We start from the raw sequence: 23,729 nt of genomic DNA, 5'->3' as shown, positions 1-23,729 counted from the left end.
GAGCAGAGGAACGGCTGCGTAGCTGACGGTGCTTTTGTGAATGCTTGGATGATATTAAATAGTTTCCAGGTGGGGGGGGTGACACCTCCAGAGATTGTTATGCGTGTGTTGATACGTGTTTTCTGTCTGCTAGGGGGTTGTTTGGGTTTTGTTTTCTAACAATTGCATTTTTATCTGTCAGATTGCTTCGTGTGTATGTTTCTGAAACTGGCCTATAAAGAAGAGTGTGAAAACTCTCTTCTTGATTTTTTTTTTCCTGGTTTCTAAGTCTAATGCCTGACTGCACTGATCTGATATAAATTAAAGTCCTGCTAAGGAAGCAGAAAATAGTAAAATGCTATGAGCTTTTTAGCTCAGAGTTGTGATTTAACCAGTAACTTACAGTGAAAGAGAAGCGTGAATTTGTCACTCGGTGGGTGCCCTACAGAAGCATGCATGTTAGCTGATGAAATAACAAGCAGGGCTGTTCGGCTGCCCTTTATAGAGCAGCTCTTTTTTAAGTATGTTTTAGAAACGTGTACCTTTTGTTTAAAGCTTCTAGCAGGTTGATTCAGTGGCCAGAGCCTCATAGCGTTCGGGGAGGAGACAGTAGTAGTGTAACATCCTTGGTTGTGCTTGTTCATTCAAGAGGAAAGTTGCTTTCAGACTGGTTTGTGTTCGCTGCTGTTGCCAAAGCACAACTCTGTTCCTATCCTCGTGCTGCGCCTGAACTGGGTTTGAGGCCTTTTGATGTTGGTAATAGCAGCAATCAAAGGAAATTCTGTGTATAAATAACTATTTAAGTTGGCCTCTTTAGTACTCAGTTGTCACCCACAAATGCACGTGAAGCTTTTTATTGAAGCTTTCTGCTGCTGTTAGTCTGGGGGCAGCACTGGCACAAGAGTTAGCCACTGTCACTACCAGGCCCGAGGATCGTAATTAGTTCAAGCTGGGATGGGATGGAGCATGTGGGTACAGGAGAAGTATAGGCTGATATTAATTTTTTTATGCTGTTTGGAAGATAACTGATGGGTTCTGAAACCTCTAGCTATGACAATACTGTTTCAGTGACATTAATGACTGCCTGAGTATTAAAAGAGCTTCCAGCTGGTGGGTTGGAAGCGTCTGTCCTGTCTGCATCCTGACTCTGTGTCAGGATGAAGTCCGCATGCTTCCCCCTCCTCCTCCCACCATATCCTGATGTTCGTGGGAAAGAAACCCAGAAGCATGGCTCAGAAAGGCACGGAGCCTGCCTTGCTGTGTCGATAAGTGAGCCTGGATGATCAAGGGGCCAGGTCTGCAGTCTGAATTTAGTGAATCTGCCCAAAAGCTGTGATTATGTAAAAGTATGTCAGACTGCAGGCTTCATCTGAAGGTTTGTGTAAATAATATTAGCATCCTGATTTGTCCCTGTTTCAGTCGGCACCATTCACAGGTAAAGAGGAGCTAGCAGACTACCTGTCAAAATAGAATATGGTTGGGAATTTTGTTATTAATTACATTGACATCTGAGGATAATGCACTTCAAGGCCTGCATAGTAAGTTCGTCTTGTTTCAGTCTTTGTAAATATTTGTAATCGTAATGATTAGTTCATAGTGCAGGTAGTGATGATTAGTTCTCACCCCTAATGTAGTTTTAAGTATCCCACATTCCTTCCAGCCTCCCAATGAGTGACAGTGAAGGTGGCAACTGTTACAGATAACGCATGAAACTGGCATAACTGGTGTAATTGTTACTGTATCTTAAGATGTTGATAGGTAGGAAAACATGAATGGAGAGGTTTTTGTCTGCGTGTGACCAAAGGAGTTTTGGTATTGCTCATCTTGGGGTGGAAGCCATCCTACTTCAATAAAGACAGTGCTGAGAGCAAATAATGGCTCTGCTCATGGTTAACGAGGTTCGAGTTGCACACTCAGGCCCAGGGAGTTTGCTTCTGCAGCAGCTGTTTTGTGAAAGGGTAAGCAGGTGCCGATTGCCACAACAGTGAGATGAGTTTCGGCTATCGCAGTTATGGGGAAAGTTCACCTCTTGTGGAAAAAGAAATAGAAATAGTCAGTTTGTGAGTGTGAGAACGTCGAGCAAGTGAGAGAATCTAGTCGCTGCACGATGTCTGAGGTTGCCAGAATTTGCTCTGGGGATGCCTGCTAACAGCATCGCTGCTCCCCCTCACACTTCATGTCAACTACTAGCATGCTGTGAGTGAGGAATTAAGTACATAGTTTTGTACCTTACTTTCAATTTCCCTCCTTCCTAACCTCACCTTTACTTTGACCTCAAGCCCCTCATCCCTCTGCTGCGTTTGTGCTTCTACACATTTTTTCAGAGAGAGGGTTTCCTTTTGGTTATCTTACTCTCTTCTGCAAGATTAACCTCAAAACTTAAATATTGAGGGCGCTGCATATGCTACAAGGTACTACCTGTATGCTATCCGCTATAGGGGTGCCAAAGTCTCAGATGTCACCTTCGAAAATGTGTGTCTGAAACTGTATCCTGTGTTATTTTGGAAATGTCATCCTTTTTTTTTTTTTTTTTTTTTAACCGGCCATTTGGTCTTACAGCTCTGGCCATCTTTCTATTCTCCCCGTGTTCTGTGCAGAGCCTTGTATTTGATAGCAGTTTGTGGTTGGCCATGCTTTAATTTTTGGCCTCGCTGCAAAATGCTGTTCTTCTTGCAGTCTTATTGCAGTAATGGGAGTTCAAGATATTTAACGCATCCCAGAGCAACTCTGCATATTGAGAGAAAAAGCTTTAGGTTGTAAATGATTTTTAGTAAGAACTGTTTTCTTTTTCTTCTTATAAAACACCACATATAAGATGCAATTACGAATAATGAAAACCATTTGATATTTCAAACAAAATAGCTTAAAAACAAATGAGTTTCATTTTTATTTTTGTAGCTTGCAGTGACCGTATTTTCATGTGTGTAACCCACAGATCAACTGTTTAAAAAAAAAAAAAAAGAACACACTCAACACCCTGTGATTGAGCAGCTGTGTGGGTTTTACACACATGTGGGTAATATGAGGGGAAGTTTATCCCAGAACTTCCTCTCCCATCAATAGTTTCCTCGCTTCTGGTTTTCCATAGCTTGCCCCTGTCCCCCAAATGCTTACCTGGTGCTGTTTCAAAATAAGTTTCAGACTTGGAGATATTTTCTAAAAAAGATTTATTTAATATACTTTGCAATGTTGTTGTCAGTGTTCCTGATGGGGTTAATGCTGTTCCCATCAGTGAGCTGGCGTAGTGTGTGTGCAGCATTTGGCTGATTCTGAATGGCTCTTAATTCTTTCTTTATTTTTTCCCCAGTAGATTAGCATTCTAGAGATCCTTAATTTTCTGTTGTCTGCAAGGTGACTTGACTTCTGATATTAATACTAAGTTATGAAAGTTAAATGTGGCTTTCAAATCCAACAGTGGTTAGTGGTTTAGATGAATTGGAGAATAACTGGTTGGACTTCAGACACCTTAAATCTTTCAAGAGGGTACCTGGTGATTTTTTCTACTATTTTGTGCTATATCAGAAAGTTACAGCTCTTGTTGTAGAGCTCAAGGGACCCAGAGACACTGAACCTCTGGTCTTCTGTGTGTGCTGGTGATAGCAGTGCGGCGTGTCTTTGCGTTGGGTCGTGGAAGTCTGTGCCAGCACCTGTCTGCAGGCATCAGGATGCATTTCCACCTCACTGTGTAGTCAGACCTTATCTCTGTGTGTAGGTAACACTTGTGAGTATTGTGCCAAAGCCTTGGTTCTGTCCTTGTGATGAGGTTTCCAAAGCTTTAACAGAAATTAATTAAAGTTTAAACGCTGCTTATACTCTTTATGTCATTTATTTGACCTCCGTATCAAAGCATTTCCTGAAAGTAAATCTGCTAATTGCTGTGAGGTTATGAAATAAATGTTTTTCCCCGTTTTACAGAAGGGCTCACAAAACCGAGCGACTTGTCCAAGGTCACACAGGAAGTCTGTGGCAAAGTGGAGAAATGAATGTAAATCTCCTTTGTTTCAGGCTAACTTGCAGCTGAGCTGTTCTGCTCGAACTGTGAGCATCGGTTGTGTTATGAGCAGGGCTTTGAATTTGTGCTTTATTGGGTGTCTGGTATTGACTGTATGTAAGCATGGTAATTTAATGTTATTTTTCCCATCTGTGTAGAGGGACCAAAATGGATATTAACTAGAATTAATGTTTTTAATCTTTCTTACCCAAACTGAAACAAGTTTGTCTCCACATGGCTCATTTAAGTCCACATAGGCAAGACCAGCTGTTACTTAAACAAAAATAATTTTCAAATCTTTACTGAAGGAGACATTTGCCTGCAAGGCTTACCCTCACTTCGGAGTGAAATGCTATCACGGATTCATTATTTAAATAATAATAAAATACAGTTGTGTTTCCTGGCTCCTTCAGCCCAGTTTCTGTAAATTCACAGAATAAGGTCCAGATCTCCCTGAGAGTCTTGTGAAAGTTAACTGTCAGCACTTAATAAATATATGTCTCGGTATAGATGGTGGGGAGAAGTGCTCTCCGCTATAATATTCATAGTTTTCAGGACTTCGCAATGTGGAATTAGGATCTCTTGGCTAGAGAGAGGTCTGCAGAAAACGTGTGGCTCAAAGGCTGTTTTGAACCCAGTTATATCTTATTCTAATTTAATATATTTCGTCTACATACTGTGAAAGCCTAGCATTTGTTTTGATCACATTTGTTTTTACAGTGCTTGTAATTTTTTACAAATGTACTTTGTCAATGCATCCAGTGACAATAATGCTTTAAGAGCTTTTGCTTTCAACTTCATCATAGTATCGAAGGATGGATCGTCACTGTTAAATTATAATATTGGGCTTTTAAAATTGTTTTCATGCTTGGAATAGTCCGTCCTGTGCATAGCCACATTCTAGCGTAAACTTTGGGGTCTTACATTTTGTAATTAAAAATTGCAAAATAATTTCATTAAAATAGGTTTGTTCTGTTTTTAATACACAAATTCTTAGAGTAAGAATGACAAAAATGCTGCTTTTTCTTCCTTGGAAAAAAAAAAGACAAATGAATAAAAAAAAAAGATGCAGATCATTTTTAATGACAATTCTCAGCTTGAAAAAGCGATTTGATCCCTCTTTATTTTTAATTCTTGCCCCCTCCTCATTGTTTCTGTGAAATGCAAGTATTTTCAGTGAGAACTTTACAGCCACAGGGTGGGAAGGACCTTCGTAATTAGAGCTCGGTGTAGCTGAAAAATACCTTTTGTCACACAAACTACCAGTGGTTCACCATTCCCTCCCCCCTTTGTTTGGCGCACGATCCCTGGAGAAATAACTCTTCCTTTTGAAGCGGTGCATTAACTAATTTAGAGATCCTCCGCAGCTGCGTATGGGCTGCCTTGCAAAGCAGAAAAATAACAGCATTTAGATACGTGGTGAATTCCGAGCCTACGGGGGTAGCAGCTCCTGCAGGCGAAGTCCTCTGCCTGGTGTGCTCACACAATAGCAGCGCGGGGGCAGCTCCTTTGCCGCGGATTGATTAGTTAATATTGCAGGAATTCACGTTTCCGAAGATGTTCCTGGTTTCTTTGGCTCCCTTAAGAAAAAAAAAAAGAGAGAAACAGGCACGTTTTAATGGCAAGGCTGCTGGGTCCCGTGGCAGGAGGTGGCTGATTGTGTGGTAGGTTTTGTTTGGCACATCCCAGCTCGGCAATTCCCCGGCGAGCTGCGCGCTGTGCTCCTGCATGCCAAGTATCGGGCCGGTGAATCTTGAGAGCGGCTGTGAAATCGTAGCACTGCTAAGAACAAAGAGGGTCGAAATCCCTCCTGTGCACACTCTCTTGTATCCCACTTAATTTTATTATTTGACTTTCAGCTTTGCTGCCCTTGGAGGGCACTGTGCAACTGTACTTATTATGCTGCAGATACATTTTATCTGACAAATTCTGCGTTTTGTCTTGGCTACGCAGTCTTTAATTTGGTTTTGTTTCAGTTGTATTCCAGATCTGCGCGTCTGGGTCCTGTGTTGGATACGTGTGTGTAGCAGCGGGTGATGTGTCTGGTTTTGTTTTAAGAAATATTCCTGATATGTGTATGGCACTTCATAGACGTAAATGGGAAACGTGGTGCGGGGGGTATTTACGCTCAAAGGGCTCCAATCTCTCCTGTCTTTTACATAAAGACAAAATTATCCACAGAGGGAGAACTGACGGGTCTGGGGCATTGATGAAGTGCTAGGAGATGTTTCTGCATTTGAGGGTTTCACCAGGGGCAGGCTGCTGGTGGCCGAGAGCGCTGTGGTTTCTGCCAAGGTGCAGGCTGCCAGGACACCAACTTTGGCCCTGCTGTGGGAGGGGGCTGTTCTGGGAATGAGATGGAGAGAGCCTGCACTCAAACCAGTCACAGGAATAAGGTTACTGGGGAGCTCGTGCATAGTGCAGCCTCTGCCTGTGCTCTTCTATAACTCGGCGTGAAAGCCCAGTCCTCCATACAGCACCTTTCTGCAAGTATTTAATGTACCAAACAAAAAGGATCCCTCTTTTCATGTGAACAGGTTAAGAGATTATTGCACATCTGTGGAGACTTGCACACCACGTATGAAGTTAAGGGCTGTGCTTTCTCCACCAAAGAAAGTACTTTGAGCTAAATTAATGATGTAATTTAGTCATTACAGTAGAATCTTGCCAATCTGTACATTTATTTGAATGAAATAAGTTTATGCTCATTTTCCCCTCTGAGGCTTAACAGTGGAGGTCTAAACGCTAGCTTCATTATTTTACAAGATGAACTGGAGAACATGTATTGTCAAGTACTATAAATAAACTGAAACTGTCAAAATAAACACTGTACACTTTGGAATTCAGAGGGGTTTTCTTGTTTCTCTTGCCAATTTGCAAATTTCAGCAACACGCAGTTGGTCTTTCCAAGGCATTTGTGGAAAGCGTAATGGTTACTACAGTGCATTTAATACATATTTTCCGTGCGTGAGGGGCTAATTGACATTACCAGGAGAATATATCACCAACCTGTACGCTTAACTGCACCATCCAGCATGCAGCGTTGTTTTCTTTATCAACCTGCACTCCCTGCGATGGGAGGTGGGAGCAAAAAGGAGAACGGGGCATGCAGATTGTAGCTCGTAGCAGATGCAGTGCTTGATTTTTACATCTCCTCCCCATTTCCTCCCTGACTTCACAGCTGAAAATATAGATCAGGTAAGATTAAGTTGAGCTGTTTTGAGAGCTGGGCCCAGGCCAAGTTTTGGCAGTTCATTTGTTTAAGAGAAAATACGAAGTAATTGGATTAAAGAGGCTGTACGATTAATGGCATAGAGACCTGTTAAATTTCCTTGCCTCTGTATTTCTGTGAATCAGCATGGAATTGAGGGCTCGATTCTTCCAAGGGATTCAACTTTTAGAGCCAAGAGTGTAAACAAAATCAGCGCATTAATATTTTGCCCTTCCTTTGTATTAGTGCAAATAACTGTTTGAGATGAGAGGGCCATGCTCATCTTGCCTCTGGCCTTGCTGGAAACTAGAGAATCTCAACCTGGTGCTGTGAATTGTAAAGTCAGTAGCAAATGCTCTTGGCTAGAGCAGAGGTGCTTCCTGTGGCAGGTGGGCTGCTAATATTTCATGCTCTTTCTGCTGTGGATGTCTCAGCAATAGATTCTTGCCAGTGAAGCTAATTCCAGCATCTATTAAGGAGAGATCGGGGGAAGGGTCTTTGTTGTTGTTGTTGTTCTTTCTTTCTTTCAGTGCCTAGTACCCTACAGAGAGCAGCACGCAGGAGAGAAAAGACCCACAAGCATTAAAAATTAATTCTGAAGTTAAAGGTGGCTTTTCAAAATAGATGAATTGATGAGAAGAAGGAAAATACTTCTTGTATGGCCTCAGAATCCTGTCAGATTTTTAGGAAACAGCAAAGCTTCAGGATTTTTATACATGGAAGCCTACCAGCATAACTGTACAAAATGTTTAGTGTGCAGCTCGAGTATCTCCACTGAAATTTGAAGGTGCTAATTCAGGTGATCACTGTTATGGCTATGCCATATGTTTGAAATTTTGAAGTGGATGACTTCTTGAAAGTTTCAGCGTATTACTTGGCATTCTGAACAAGTACAGGTTGCCCAGAGAAGAGCACTGTAAATGGTGGAGAAAGTGCAGTATATTTAATTAAAGCAGGGTTTAACTCTTGCAGATGGTTTTGAAGGATCGCTAAAAAGCGCACAGTTGTAATAACACAGTTCTAAAGCAATTATATCAATAGGGTAGTATACCACAGAAGGTCATTTCATCAGAAGTTTCTGATCAATCAAACTGATTGTTGTAATACCCAATTTGCACATTATTTCCTGCATGTCTTGGTAACCTTTTTAAAGGAGATACATCAGGCAGTGCATGCAAGCATTTATAGCTGGTGTCCTCCGTAAGCTCCTAGTAAATTGTTTATCAATAAGAATTGTCTAATTTTGTTTTTGATGCGGTAATCCTTAGTTTGGGAATCTCAACATGTTTTGTAGTGCTCTGGCTTCTAATAAGAGTATTTATATTTGGGGGACAATGGGAGAGAGGGGGAAGACAGTGCTTTAAATGGCTGTGCCAACTGAAATCTCAGAATGTCATGAATCTGATTCAAGATCTCAATTGATTTGAAGCAGTGTCTTCACTTTCCTTCCTACTTGAAATCATACAGCATGCTCATGAGCTAGGAAATCAGTCAAGAAGATGTGTGCTAGCTACAAGAATGACCTAGGAGATCTCTGACTAGGAAAGTAACTGGTGTCAGGCCTTCGGCTTATTCTTCAGCTGCTTGTCTTTTAGTTACATCCCAGGATTTACGTCCCTAGTGAAATTTTAATGCTTTCTTTAGAATAGCATTTTTCCAATTTGCTCTATTCACTCTTTCCCCTTATGAGGTTAATTAGGCTGGAGGCGTTGGTGAGACCGAGAGGATAAATGAATTGTAGGTGAGGAAAGGAAAAGGACGTAAAACCACTCAAGGCAGAAGGGCATTACATTATGTTCCTGTGGACAGCCAGACTGCCAGACTTTAAAGGTGCATTTGAGAGCCCATCAGGACAGCTGAGGCAATTTTGCACTGGATGCTGAAAGAAACAGTTGTGGCAAAGGTGGAAGTCCTCCTCTTGAATGAATGGGGAGAGCCATCCATGGGTCAGCCTCTTCTTGAGCATCAGTGACTTTCAAAAGCAGGTGAGCATATAAACCACAACAGTTTTAGCTGTGCTGCTTGTCTTAGGCCCCTACCTGGGAGGTAAAACATTCTTAGAGCAATAAAGTCAATGTGTTTATACAGCCTTACAGTGCTTACGCTGCTCTGTAAATCAAGGAGGCACAACCTGCTGTACCTTGAAGAATGCAATGTGTGTAACAGGTGCCCAGCTGCATCTTTGCAGGCCTCCTGAAACCGCTGCGTGAGCTGCATGCAGCTTTTGAGCCGTGGATTGTCCTCCTGTGCATGTGTAAGAGCACGGGGGAGATGTGAAAAAAACAACAGTGAGGAGGGGGAGAAGTAGATTAGGGGAGGGTTAGGAAGAAGGGAGCAGAGATAGAGGGAGATAAAGGCAGAAGTAGAAATGGAGGGAGGGAGGCAGAAGGGGAAGAGCAAAACAAGTAAGCAAGCAAGAGGGATAAGAAAGTTCAAAAATTACTTGAAACTCAGTAGCAATCAAGTAGACTACTGTTAAAGTTAGTAAGTTACAGGTTTATCTGTTGAAGGCCCTGTGAACCTTCATTTCCCCAAGGAGCATACCCTGCTTTTGTACCTACGGGCAGAGAAGCGTGGTCAGAGCTGCTGTTTGCTGAATCCTGTAGTGCTAGAACCAGGGATATTCACTGAAATTGCTAAGAGATCATTTCAAAACAGATAACCAGTCCTTCTGCACCATGGAGCTATGGAATCTGTTGCCGCAGGAGGTTGCAGAGGCAGGTAGTATCAGCACACTCAAAACTGGGCTCAACAAATTCATGGCCAACAGGTTTGTAAGCAACCATAGAGAAGTTGGGGAGCACCTTCAGCACCCAGTGCAGGGGCTGTGGATGCTGTGGGAGTACAAGGGGAGGGGACTGGAGGCAGCAGCCACAATTGCATACATGTATTTTCAGTATGCTTTTACCACTCTAGGATGCTAAAGTAGATGACCACCAAATAGCCTTTTTACTTTCTACGTGGAGCAGCCATAAAATCCTCAGTTTCAGTTCTCCTGCCCTCCTTCCCACATCCCAGTATCCCTTATCCCAGTCCGCTAACTTCAGCCACATAAAACGTGTAACTCCTGCCCTTTCTGGAAAGGTCCCTGCCTCTCTTCTTTTTACACTTTGCCTTTTAAAGCGAGCCCTCGTTTCCTGTCACTCAGGCACTTCTCCTTGCTTTTGTGAAGGGTTAACCTTCATGCGTTAGTCTTGCTGAATTTAGACTGTAAAAATTTCAGGTCAAAGGACTTCTTTTATTTTTGACAGTGTTTGCAAAGTGGTATGTAAATTTCCAGCTACGTTTAGATGTTCTTTAATAATAAAATAGGTCTAGTCCTTGGGCTTGTAGCTGTCTCCCTGCTCTCTCTTCCTCTCCAAATTAAGTTCTGCTTACGTTGTGACGTTGCTTTTTTTTTTCTTTTCTTATCTGATTGAGGCAAATAAGCGAGTTGTTTTATTCAGCAGCTATTGTATTATCTTGAATATGTGATTTGGTTATTTTCCGGTTTTATGCACATCCAGGTTAACGCAGCTGTTACGTTGTGATACTGCTACGTTGTGGCGAGATGATGGGTTTTGAGATGCATCAGTGCTGTGTTTTGGTTTGGTTTTCCTGTTTTGGTTTGTTGTTGTTTTTCCTGGATAGTAGCAGAACTAATGAAAGTGCCCAACAGCTTCCTTTGCTGTCTTTGTGCTCCTACCTCACCTTCTACCTCAATAACTGGAAAGACTGTAACTATTTGTTAGGGAAATATTAGTTAAATTGCAGAGCTATTACGTGTGCTGAGACATTCCAATCCCAAGCGCTTAGTATTCAGTGTGTGTACTTAACTTCTAATGACTATAAATACTCTGTTACATTTGAGGTTTTGTAATGTATCAGGTATGTCTTCTAGATAATTTTTTTTCCACAGCAAATGCAGATTTTCTAGCCCATAGACAGTGCAAGCTGGGCTTTGTACATTGCTTTATGAGGAATTTTTGCTCCGCTTTTCACAGCAGAGTCGTCTTTATGAGGCGATGCAAAGTTCAGACAAATAATTTAGCGTTGAGATTGCTCAGGTGCATGTTTCATTGCAGTGGTAAGTGTCAGAGACCTGGCAGTCTAGGGCATCTCTAATAACTGGTACTGGGTTTTGTCAGGGAAGTCTGAAAAATGGGGTTTGGGTGGTGGAGCCTTTGGCTGGTAACGCTTTGCAGTGGGGATGCAGTACGCTGGCAGGGTCTAGATAGAAACTGGAATAAAGGGCTAAGGGCAAGCGAGGACGTGCTGTGTCTCTCATGGCCAGCTGAACAGCTGGATGGGATTTGTTAGTGGTTCACAGCTTGGCTCAAAGAGAGATAAGGAAGCAGCACTGGTCGGGGTCTGGATCTGGGAAGGAGAATCGTGTGTTAGCTAGTGAAGCCTCTTCATTTGCAGCAATCTTTATTGACCTAGAATGAATGGGAAAGGGAAGAACAGAGCTGGAGTTGGCGGCTGAACTACGACACACAAGGGGAGACTGAAAATATGGGATGGGGTTAGATGTGGCCCTTAGGAGCAGAGAGCAAAAGGGAGAAATTGCATTTTGCCAGGTCCCTTTCCAGTAGTAAACCTGCCAGTCTCTTGCACAGATTCTCAGCTCCCTCTGTGCTCATCTCCTGGGCTATGTCTTCCTTGCAATCTAATGTGCACCAAGTCACTGCAATGGCCTGAGTTCTGCAGAAGGGAGCTTTTGTGCCTGTTCTGCACTGTGGAGCTTCCCCTCTTTCTTCACACCACCACAGGTTTATACGGAGCTGTGCTGGTGTCTTCCTGCCTCCTTGCCCTGCCGAGCTGAGCAGGCTCTGGACCGTTCTTCCTGTGGTCACACCGATCCTTCTGCAGTAAGCTGTGGTGTCTGACAAACTCTGCAGCCCGTGTCTGCAGGGAAACAAAGAGGCAAGGTTCTGCTGTTGGCAGAAATAAAGTGTTTATGAGGAATTAAAAAAAAAATAATAAAATGACAAAACCGTTCTTGTATTATTAATTTACTTGCAAATGAAGTTGCACTGATCATCTGAACTACTGAATGTGTACATAGATATTTTTTTTCAAATGTTTCAGTATTCACATCATGAATCAAAGGGAAGGAGGAATGTGTTTTTAAAGTACTTGGGGTCATCCCCATTGACAATTTCAGTGCAAGGTATGCATAAGAAATGGCATTTATCATTTTTCTTTATGTGGTACTCGTTGGTCATTGGAAAAGTGTATTTTATTATCTTAAAGGGTTGTAGTCAAAGGGATGCTTTGAGGTTCTTCACTCTGAGGTTGTGAGGATGTCTGAAAAGTACAGTAGGTGAGCGTGTATGTACACACAGTTGTGTACACCAAGCAAAGGCAGTGTTCTTTGGTCACTATTTTTATCAATCATTCACTCATGTACACATTAAATGTCATATCTAGGAAGTCATCTATTTACAGTTTTAGTAAATGCTTTATTTTCCGAGAGAGAATCTCATTTTCTGAACGTGAAAGTAGTAGTGAAACTGTGATGTTTGCTTAGATTGGTTTTCCTGAAAGATAGTGTGTCATATCCTACTGACAGCCTAGGTCAAGGGCTAAATTTCAGCCCTTGCTGAAGCTAGCAAATGAACTGTGTCCAGAAACAAGTGCCTTTGTGTGTCTCTGTGTTCATGTTAATAGAGTTCAAGGTCACCAGAAGAGCTGTGGGTTTTAATTTAAGTCTTATTTACTCATTCTTTCTTAAAGTGTCAAACTCTTCACTGAACTGCGTGAGTACCTGACTGTTTCATGTACATCCAGTGATGTTCTTTTTCTCAGGTGGTTTTGTGCAAGTAGGGTAATCATTATTTATTTAATTAATAATTCTTCATTTCTTAATTATGCTGATGCAGCTGGGTGGAGGAGTGCACCTTGCTTTTGGCTTCTGGAGGAAAGATTTTTTTTTTTGTTTAATGCGCTGTTATTACCTGGGGTTATTCTCTATTAGGGACTATATGGTGTGATTATGCGGTGATTCTGACTTTGGAGGGGTCACATATGTGAACTCTGGTCAGTAGAGAAAAGCTCACACTTTTGACCTTTACATCTCTTTGGGCCCATTAGCTCTTGGACATAGTGGTGCTTCTAAAATTGCTTAATTGTTCCAAAGAGATCGTTTGTGCTTACTCTGTTATTGCCATTTGATGCTCTCTCTATACACCCTGCCAAAAAACACGGTATATTACATTTTTATTGTTATGTAAAGCAGCCGTAAAACAAACCATGTGCTTGTGCAAGTGTATTTGAAATCTTTGCTATTGGCTACTTCATTTTTTCCCCTTTATGTCTCTAACTTTCACATTTATAGTTTTGCCACCACGGGGAGCTAATGAAAAGCAAACATATAGGCTGTTTGTTTAAAAATAATAAAAATAATGCCATGTTCAAATTCATGTGGCTTGCTTACTCGTATTTATTATCCTGTTCCACAGTGTCAGAAAAGCTGGGGCATGCTGTGCTGTTTTGGGGTATGAGGGAAGGGTGAGGGCAGGGATTGTTTTTTGTTTCTGTGCATTAGTTTGACTCTTATGGTCTTCTGATTTTTAGGAAACTTTAGTAATTGTAGGGTGAATGAGCACATAGCAAACAAAGGAAAAAAGATAAATGCATGTGCAGTAAAACATTGATCTAGAAGAGGGAAGGTCTGTTTTTTTTTTTCCTAATACCTGTATGCCTGTAGGGGATCAGTCCTGTGTGCATCCTTAGCACCCTTGCTGGATTATGAAAGGTAATTTATTTTGTGTGTTCAGGTTTCTCTTTGCAACTTAGTACTGAAGAAAACAAGGGTTTAATTTACCTTATTTTATTTTATTTATTTATTACTCTTTCTGTACCTTCTCTGGTGGTGGTAGTAGTACAACCACATGTCTCGGGAGTGAAATTATTAAATGCATATATTTATTAAGGGTCTGACTTTCAACATTAGCTGTTTACAGTAAGAGTACTTGTGGAGACGATGAGTCTCTTGATCATTCTTAGCCCTAATGGGAGAAGTGTTTAAAAACAGCACATCAGCCACTGGGCAGCTTCTCCTACAACTCTTCATCTACATCAGTCACAACTGCTGAGATATTTTTAGTAGATAGATTTTCTTAGTTTAGGGTATTCTTCTGCTTTAATTGGAGCTTGCATAGCTAAGATGCTGCTTTCCACTCTTCAGAAACGTATCTGAACTCGTTTGCCTTCTTCCTATAGTATTGTGCACTGGGGACGCATGCAGACTTGTTGGGGATGGGCTCTGCTTGGATTTAAGGAACAGAAACAGACTGTAAAGATGAAAAGATGCTTAGGAGAGGGAGTGTGTGTTTAGATTTTGCCCACAGTTAAAGAGGAAACCTTAACAGTAACAAAGGCTCTAAATAGTGCCTTGCTCTGCCTCAGTTTGTGTTTTGCAGTAGGTGAATTGTGCAAGAAGAATGAGAATATATTGTCGGTGCCAGACTTTAACTTTGAAATAATTGAAGTAGCTTTTAACTTGTTTTTGTTTTGCCCACCATTTAATTTTGTTTTGCAGATTACAAGGTAATGAATAGTAGTTTACAAATTTTAAAACTTTTAGATTATTATCTCTTTAGCAGCTCTGAGAGAACAGTGTTGCATCTGATTTGCTAGTGGTGTGTTTATAGTGTGCCTGTGCGTACAAACACCCCTTTCACACTCACTTGCCAGAAGGCAGTTGTATTTCTGAGGAAGTAAGGGGCTGTTTTCTGTTTACTTTTGCCATCTCTCTTTTTCCCACAACTGTACAAATGTAGCTGTACGGAAAATACTTATTCTAAGATCAACTTTCCTTTTCTTCAGCATTTAACTTGACTTGCAAAAGTTGTCAGAATTCATATTTTCCAAGCTCTAAATGTTGCATTGCCCAGGAGAAGTGCACATGGGAAAGTCTCTCACATGCAGGCAAAACAGACCCCAAGGATCATGCTGATTTGTGACCACTAATCCCAGGGATACAAATGGCAAGGCCAATCTTCTTGTCGTGACTGAAACCAGAAGGTATTAGCTGTGATCAGTGCTGCATTATTTTATAGCAAAAATAATTTGCCAAAGTGATGACAGAATTCTAGATGTGCTGTTATGAAAGACTGCTTAGGAGCATGTGTGAATCTAAGCAAAGGGGCAGAAGTGGACTAATTCTCTTTTATCAGTCCTAAGTAGCTTGTACTTTCACAGTGCTGTTACTGTAGCAGTCGCTGTTCACTTCAGTTGACATTGAACTGGGTTAGTACACCTATGGAGATGTACAGATTTTGTGCATAAATATGCAAATGTGTACACATGCACACATATACACCCCTATTTTGTATATGAAATATGATGTGTGTATGATAGAAACTGTACCTTTGTCACTCAAGATTGTTTGAAGATGTATGACACTTTCAGAAAACTCGATTTTAGTGTCATCACACTTGATTAGAATGCCTCATTTTGTATTTCAGTCACTTGGGTCTCCTTTTTCCACCCAATACTCCTGTCAGCAAGTAGGAACTAATTGAGCTCTTGTACCCTTGACTAATCAGAGCAGGCCAGTGGCTTTCCCTCAATCTTTGCAGGGAAAAGTTTCACTTGGAAAAGTGAACTTCTGAACTGTGTAAGGTCACTTTGTTTCATGAACTGTTTCATTGTCAAAAGTATACCCTTTAAAAAAAAATAAAACCCCAATGATGTGTACTGTCAACAAGAGTTCCTCTGTTCCAGAAATTTGTTTTCAGGTCCTGAAAACTGGTGACGTATAGCTAATGCCTTCTCACCAGTAACTAACGTGTATTAATGATGCTAGTGTAAAGATCAAGGATCCCATGATACTGTAAAATGAAGCACTGTGATGTAAACATCTTTTTTTTTTCCCCCAAGTAGCATATTATTTCCCTAAACATAAGATAAAACTAGATTATTCAAAATGAAGAGTTTGTAGTCCTCGGTTAAGTAGCATGACTTAAAAGGACTGTGCTTGTGGTGGTCTAAGATAAGTTGGTTTTGTATTTGTCCTCCTGAATTTACTGTGTGGTTTTCAGTACCTCACGTGAGGGTTTCAGCCAAAATAGTGCAAATATGCATAATGCTTGCTTGAATGATACTTGAGAGGTGGGTAGTATTTCCTACAGAAACTGCCAGACGTCTCAAGTAATTTTTTCCTGCATTCTGTGGATTTACTTGGATGGTTTGGTGCTGGTTTGTTTGCAGCAGTGTCTCAGTCATTGGAAGGTGAGGAAAGTTGGAATCCTGCCCAGTCAGCCACGCTGCAGGCTGGCACTGGCTTGGAGGGTGGGTAACCTTATATTAAGAGATCTGTCCTCTAGCCTAGGGAATGGAGAGCTCTGGAGCTTCTCTGAGTTGTCTTTTTCCGTCCTGCAATAACTAAATCAAGCAGGATTTCCGCAGAAATTATAATCAACGTCATCAGACTGTAAACCTGTCCCGCTGAAGTCTCCTTCCATTGCTTTTGTAAACTGAATGTCTGCAGAGATCCCTGCTTTATGAGACATTTTGGCTGAAGCCATGCTTGTGTTTGGTGCAATTTTCACCCTGATAATAGCAGTTCTATCAAATATAGAAGTTTCCAGAAATGTCTCCACAGACTCTGGCATTGATCCCTTTTAAACCATTCATCCGTGACGCTGATGATGGCATCTGAGAACTTGCTTGTGCTCCCAGAGTAAGCAGGAACTGTTGGCTGTAGCTGCTTCTACAATGAAGTTTAAAATAGCGTGCTGAATATACGTGATATCAGAGGTTCAGGTGACATTACATGATAGGTGCTCTTTCTTTGTTATCGTCCCTTTTCCTGCTGGCATCTTCAGGACACATGCTTTATTTCGTTTGGTTAAAGTCTGTGAATTTTATTCTTCAAATATAGGTCTACTAGCGTTGACCAGGGAACCATTTTTTAATGCTTGTAGCTGTTTTCTGATGCTCTCTCATAAACCTCTTGCTCAAAATTCATAAAGATTGAGTTTCTTTACATCCTTCACTTGTTCATCTTTCTCTGATTCTGCTAGTAGACAGCCAAGTTTACTTTGTCTGGAAGAACGCAGGCAGGATGAAATACTTCAGTCCTTTATTTAACTGGTAACTTCGTGCTGCACTGAATACTCGTGTCGAGAAGAAAATAAATTGGAAACATCTGTTTTATTTTTCTCATAACATAAGAACCAAGAGATATATTCTATTGAAATCAAAGGTGGCAAATACAAGAGTAATAAAAGGAAGATATTATATGGATTTTATATTTCTAATTAGACTATGGAAGTTACTGTCACGGGAAATTATTGAGGCAAACCACGTAACTGGATTTGAAAAAAGAATTGGGCAGGCATGTGGCGGTCATGAATAGTCAAAGTAATTCTTATTAGTTAGGATGATTCTGAAGCAATATTAAACCCATGCGAGTTAGTCTTGAGATGCATAGGAAAGGCATGTTTTTCTTGTGTTCCTTTGGATTAGGCTTGCTTGCCTACGGATTAAAATGTACTTGAATTCTGCACCTTGCACAGAAATCATTTTGTCTAGTCCCAGCTTTTACATAAGCAAGCATTTTTCTCCCTCCCTTCTTCCACATACACACGTACACACCTGTCTTGCATCTCTTCAGCTATTTTCTTTGTCCCTTTCCGTATCCCTTTTCCACGTCCCTTTCCATATCCACTCACCCGAGAAATGACCACTTTGCATCAGGTCTGATCAGGTTGCAAGGGAATGCCTATGGAAATGACCTATAAAACAAAGAGCAGAATCCAAACGCTTATGAATGATTAATACCTGCACAGAGCAAGAGCCACAAAGTTGATTAAACTTAAATATGCTGTGATGAGTGAAATCACTATATTTTTGTAAAGGAAGCAATGATGGTAGCAGGCTTTTTACCATGTCTTGGCTTTTTTTATAAGTGGCACTTTAAATTATGGTATTAATTCCATAGAGTGAAAAAATATCAGGAATGGAGTAATAAATACGTTAAAAGGTTTGACTATTGTAGTTGACATTTATGCCTGCAAATCTCAGCAGGGCTTTAAACCGTACAGTTCCTACACATTGGAGCTAGGAAGGAGAAAGATCTGCTTGATATACAGAAGGCTTTTTTTTTTTTTCCTTTAGCATTGGTAGTATCAGAAGGAAAAGGACAAAAAAAGTAGTTGCACAGAAAAGTAGTAGGAACAACAACTAGAAATTCCTGGGCATTAGCCAAAATATTCAGATTCTCTTTTGGGGAGTTTAAGAAAGGCAATTTGAATAAATCACCTGCCTTTAAAGCAGAAAGAACCTTAAAATGTCTCCTGTAGAGGCGTTCAGCTCTTTTCACAGAGCCTGTATGTGTTCCTTTGTAAGATTCTGCTGTTCCGTAATTACCTAAAAACCACAGTCAGATTAATGACAGCAGCAAAGCTTGTTGCTTATATCAAAAATGCTCAGCATCAGTTGGTAACAAACTCTTGGAGTTTTTTCTTCCATAAAATATACAATACTCTGTCTCTTTACAGAATGCAGGAACAGCAAAGATGCTTCCAAAAGTGTTCTTTGACAGTAAACATGAGGAAGAGGAGTGGCATAATGCATAACTGGGCTAAGTGTGATGAAGCAGGCTTGCGATCAAAGTGCTCTGCAGCAACCTGCCCTTTGCAGTCACTTGTTTTTTCCAGGTTCCCAAAAGTGATTCCTTTGTCCTGCACTGCATGTGAATTAGTTCTGCTGAATTTGATGGGAGTTCTGCCATTGACTTCATCTAGCCCAGACTTCTGTAAAAGCTCTGGCTTCTGGAAAGGGGCAATACAAATGTATTTGCAGACAAGGATAGATATTTAACAACACGTGCTCTGCTGCAGGCTTCTTACTTTGGAAGCAGGGAAGAAACTTACTCTTTACTGACGTGGTGCTCATTAAGGGTACACCTACGGTGGAAAGTGTTCCCATTTTGGAAAAAGAAAAGGGCAATAAGTATTTCTGGCATGTGAATGAGAAAAAATCTTAATATAGATGTGTACAAAGTAATGTTGGACAGCGTTAAACAAAATTTGATGGACAAGGAATATCTCAAAAGGAATATTGGAGAAATATGTGCCTTTTAGAGAGGAGGCGGAAGAGTTATGTGAAGGTACAGGGAGTGTTTACTTCAGATAGTAGAGCAAATATTTATTTTCCTTATTTTTATTCTCTAGAGAAAATAGATAGGAAACTCATTTTCCTCTATCTTTTGATACAAGAACAAAGGCATATGGAATGAGGTTAAAAGATAGATAAATCTAATTTAGAAATCAGAACAGAATCAGACACATGGGTTCCATGCCGTATTGCACTGCTGAAGCCAGGAATTTAGCAAGCTTCAAAAAGACTCATCGTTTTCTATGGAGGTTGGAACCAGACACAATTACCCAGCTTGTTCATAGTATTTCAGAAGGGAACCACAGCTGCTTGTGTTTGAGCTTCGACCCGTTACCGATGAGCGTGCTGCTACGGCAGGGAAAGCAGATGAGCTGGAAGGAGACGTCGGATGCTCATCTCTGCCCCATTTGACACTGGAAACCAGTGAGAGACAGACTGTGGGAACAGGTGGGCTTCAGTCCTCATCCAGCCTGGTGATTCCTATGTTCCTTTTGATGAGCTAGTAGAAGAATAACATTCTGTGACACAATTAGCATTTGACCTGTGATCAAAGCCTTTTCAGTAACACAGCTTTTATTATACTAATGGGGGGACCAAGCTTTATTTTAGTATTGTTTAGAAGCTTACCAGGAAAAACTGTTTACAAACAGTTTCTTTGTAAATCACGTTATAAAATGTTTCTGCACTATGAAACATATATATACATATATACGTATATATAATGTGACACATATGTGAGGAGTGCGTGTGTGTGTGACAAAAGCACGTTTAAGAGTAATTTCCTGTGCTGATTTTGTCAAATTAATATCCATATCAAAGAAATGAGTTTTAAAGCTGACAACCAGTGCATAACATACTTTGGTGCCTTACTCCAGTATTTAATCTTAAGGTTGACTCTGCCTGATCAGATTGCGTGTTTGTCGTATAATTAACTCATGGGTTGCAAGTAGCATGTGTGACATGTAGTTTTATGTATTTATACAGAGTGAATTAAAAATAACTAATATTAGTATTGGTTAGCTTGCTGTTCTCTTAACGATGCTGCCATTTGGGTGGTTAACATTTACTAATGATTGTGTGTTTGTGTGATCTGTTCCACATTTCTGAGACAAGCTCAGAAGTGAATTATTTTCAGCTAGTCTGCCATAATTGCAAAGAGTTGTCTCATCGTAACTTTTAACTACGTTTCATTAAAAGCCCAATATAAAAATTTATTAAAGATCTCTGTTAATGATGGGAGTGTCGGCTGCCTTTGGAATTTGTCCATTCTTGCTTCTTTATTAAGAAGACTTTATTAAGACTTTCTGAACTGAGATCTTGACGTAGAAACTTAAATGAAGAGATGTTTCTTCCTTGTTTACCTTGAAAGTTTGGATGGGATTACCTAAACTAGGTAAGGAATTTTCTAGTGTAATGTAAATACTATAAATATATGTACATTATAAACGTATTGCAGGTGGAACATCTTTATTTCACTAAAAGGAATAAAATGCCTTTTAGTGAGAAAATCAAAGTGAATGAAGCTGCAGCAACTGAAAACATTGTTTTCCTTTGTTCTTGCACTGCATTTCCCTACCTTCTTGCTAAAAGCCAAACAAACAACAAAAGCAAAACAAAAAAAAAAAAAAGGGATTTGTAGCAAATGATAGATTTATTTCTGTTCTGTTGATATGTATGTAAAATTACATCACGCATGGGTATTAAAGCTGTCAGTTCTTCCAGGTGCTTTGCCATACTACTGTATATTATTATGTCTGTGTCATACTTTTGCCTAATTGTAAGTAATGCACTCCGTTTTTCTTTACAAAACAAATAGTGCTCAATTAGGTGCAAATGATACATCTACCTCGGTGTCAGCTCTGAGTTCTGTAGGCGTGCCTCTGCATTTCTCTTGCCTTTGGTGTCTGTGGAAATAGTTACAGCCCAATAACACTGACACACAACTCTCAGAAAGTACAGAGAAGTCTTTTCTGATCTTTTCACTACTGCTTTAAGGTGTTACTTGTAACACCAGTCAGGTTAAAAGGTTGGAAAACGTAAACTGCTGTCTCTGAACAGCTTTATGTGAACGTGAGGGTTGCGTTTCTTCTTGGGCGTGTATGACATGTGACAGTCCCTCATCAGAATTACTTCAAATTGTTCATACATTCCAATAAAGAAATGTGATTTTTCACCAAACGTCACTTAATATCTTTGTCTGAACTTTTTAGGTTGTTCAGGAAGTTCATGAGCACATACCCCTGAAGCACTATTTAACACCAGCGTTTTCAGTGTGAGGTTAGCATGACCTTTTTTCATGATAGCGAAAGGTTAAAAACTTAAACTACGAATGTGAGCTCTCAGCTGCTGGATCCTGAGCCGTGTGGGCCCAGCAGCAGCAAGGAGGAGAACTCTTGAGCCTCTTGTGCTGCCTGGCACGTCCTGTCCCTATTGCCTGCCTGCTGGGCATCTCTGCCAGCACAGCACCCTGCCATCCCGGGGCCGTTCCAGCTTCTGAGGGTGCTGCCAGGGCTCCTCTCCTTTGTAGAAGCTGGGGAGTTGCAGACACCCGTGCTGGCTTTGGTGGGTGTGGACGTGGTGTGCTTTTACAGAAGGTGTACGTGATGTAATATAAGTGGAAACTCTTATTGCCTGGCACTTCGTTGCCTTTAGTGTTTCCTTACTTTCATGAGATAGTTCCAGTCAAAAATGTGATGAAGTGAAGGCCTTGTGAGGATCAAAAGCCAAATGTGAGAATTCGTCATGGCTGGCATTTTTGCTTTGGGGGCGAGTTACTTAACATAACGCCAAGCAGGGTTCTGGGGAAAGAGGTGGAGGACTTGAGCTGCCTCTGCAAGTTAAGGCCTGAAAGTTGGCCCCAACGCTGTATTCACTATTTAAAAGCACTGCTTAGTCCTCTTGTGGCACCCAGTGTAGATTAAGCTGAATGTTCCTAATACTTAGAAAACAAAAAAATAAATAAAACTTTGGAAGGCCACCACAAATGCCTATTTAGGCTATCTTTATGCATGTGAAAATGCTATCCAAAAAAAAAATCAAAAGCCTGGTTTTGTTTTTAAATCCCTTGAAATATACCTTTTATTTCAGGCTTTTGCCTTCAGAGGCAGCTTCAAAATAATATTTATTCATGTTACTGCTACAATAAATGCTGATTAGCTGCGGTGACCTGGTGTGTGTTTGGAACTGTTAACAAGACCAACCTGCAGTGGTATATAAACAATTTTTGGTGCCTGCTCTGTAATTGACTGGCAGCTGTGCTATATTAAAGTGTAGGTAAACCTGTTTTACTTAAAAAATAGTAAACTCACATCTCGGATCTCTCCATTTCTAGTCTGTGCACGTTAATTTAAACTTGAAGGCAAAGCTGTCATGACTTCTGCTAAGCAACTTTGTTAGTAGTTTACAGCTGTAAAAATCAAATAAACGGTTTGGGTAGTGCAGTGTAATTGATAGTATTTTGTTGTGGCTTTGAGAAAGCGTAAGCAAATATTTTTCTTTTTCTTTTTCCATTGTATTGGGTGGTTGATTCAATTTCGCTGTTGCCACCTGCAGTGAAGTAGGCTAATCCAAATGCAGTGATCTCAATTTGTTCAGCGAATGAAATGAACTGAAGTGAATGCCAAGAGTTTTGTGTAGATAAAGGAGAAAGGCAAGACATCCAGGTGAGATTTTTCTTCCTGGGTTTCATGTATCACTAAAATGCATCCTTCAATACATATTTCAATTAGCACCATAACGTTATCAGTATCAGCATTGGCATGCTGACTGGAAGCAATATATTGATGTGAAGCCAAGATCACGCGATGACCTGGTTCTCGACTTAAGTAACATTGACTCTATCTACCCCTCATCTAATGGGGAAGGGATTGTGATGCTGTTGATAGATTTGTTTTAATTTGTAGCGTGTTTTTAGGGCAAGTGTCTTGGCATAGGGGTAGGACAGACAGATCAGTTGTGGAGTATTTGAGAAATGGGTAGACTTTTTTTTTTTTTTCTTCTTAGCTGATGTTCTCTAGATAACCTAAACCTGCATATAAACTAGCAATCTCAAGGCATTGCGTTCTCTGTTCTGAGTGAAGATTTCAACAGGATTGTTGTATTTTGGTACAGGAGAGATGGTAGTGTATCTCTAATCTGACAATGCATTGTTTGGCCGCTGTCAAATAACTCGTTTCCTCTCCATGGAAATATGAAAGCTAGCTCGAGGAGACAGTTGGGTGAAGCCACAGGAACCGTGTCCTTATTAGCTTGAGGAAGTTAGAGAGTTTTGTCTGCTTTCAATTTTCAGCATAGCAGGGGCTTCTTGCCAAGCGTTACACGTCATCTCTAACTTTCTGGGGCCGGTTTTTCCAAGCTGGTTTGTAGCTGCCGTTACCCTCTCAATCTTAGCTATTTACCATGTGTTTCTTGATCGACAGAATTATGAGTTATAATGAA

General features: G+C 40.6%; 1 protein-coding gene across 11 annotated transcripts in view; it reads left to right on the top strand.

Annotated features, from left to right (window-relative positions):
- UBE2E1 (ubiquitin conjugating enzyme E2 E1) overlaps nucleotides 1-23,729 on the top strand; it is a 46,005-nt gene that overhangs the window by 4,665 nt on the left and 17,611 nt on the right. The gene's annotated exons all lie outside the window — the stretch shown is intronic.

Source organism: Anas platyrhynchos, chromosome 2 (genome assembly GCF_047663525.1).
Source record: "Anas platyrhynchos isolate ZD024472 breed Pekin duck chromosome 2, IASCAAS_PekinDuck_T2T, whole genome shotgun sequence".
Lineage (NCBI taxonomy): Eukaryota > Metazoa > Chordata > Aves > Anseriformes > Anatidae > Anas > Anas platyrhynchos.
Note: the sequence above shows the minus strand (reverse complement) of the source record. Positions and strands in the feature narration are given on the sequence as shown.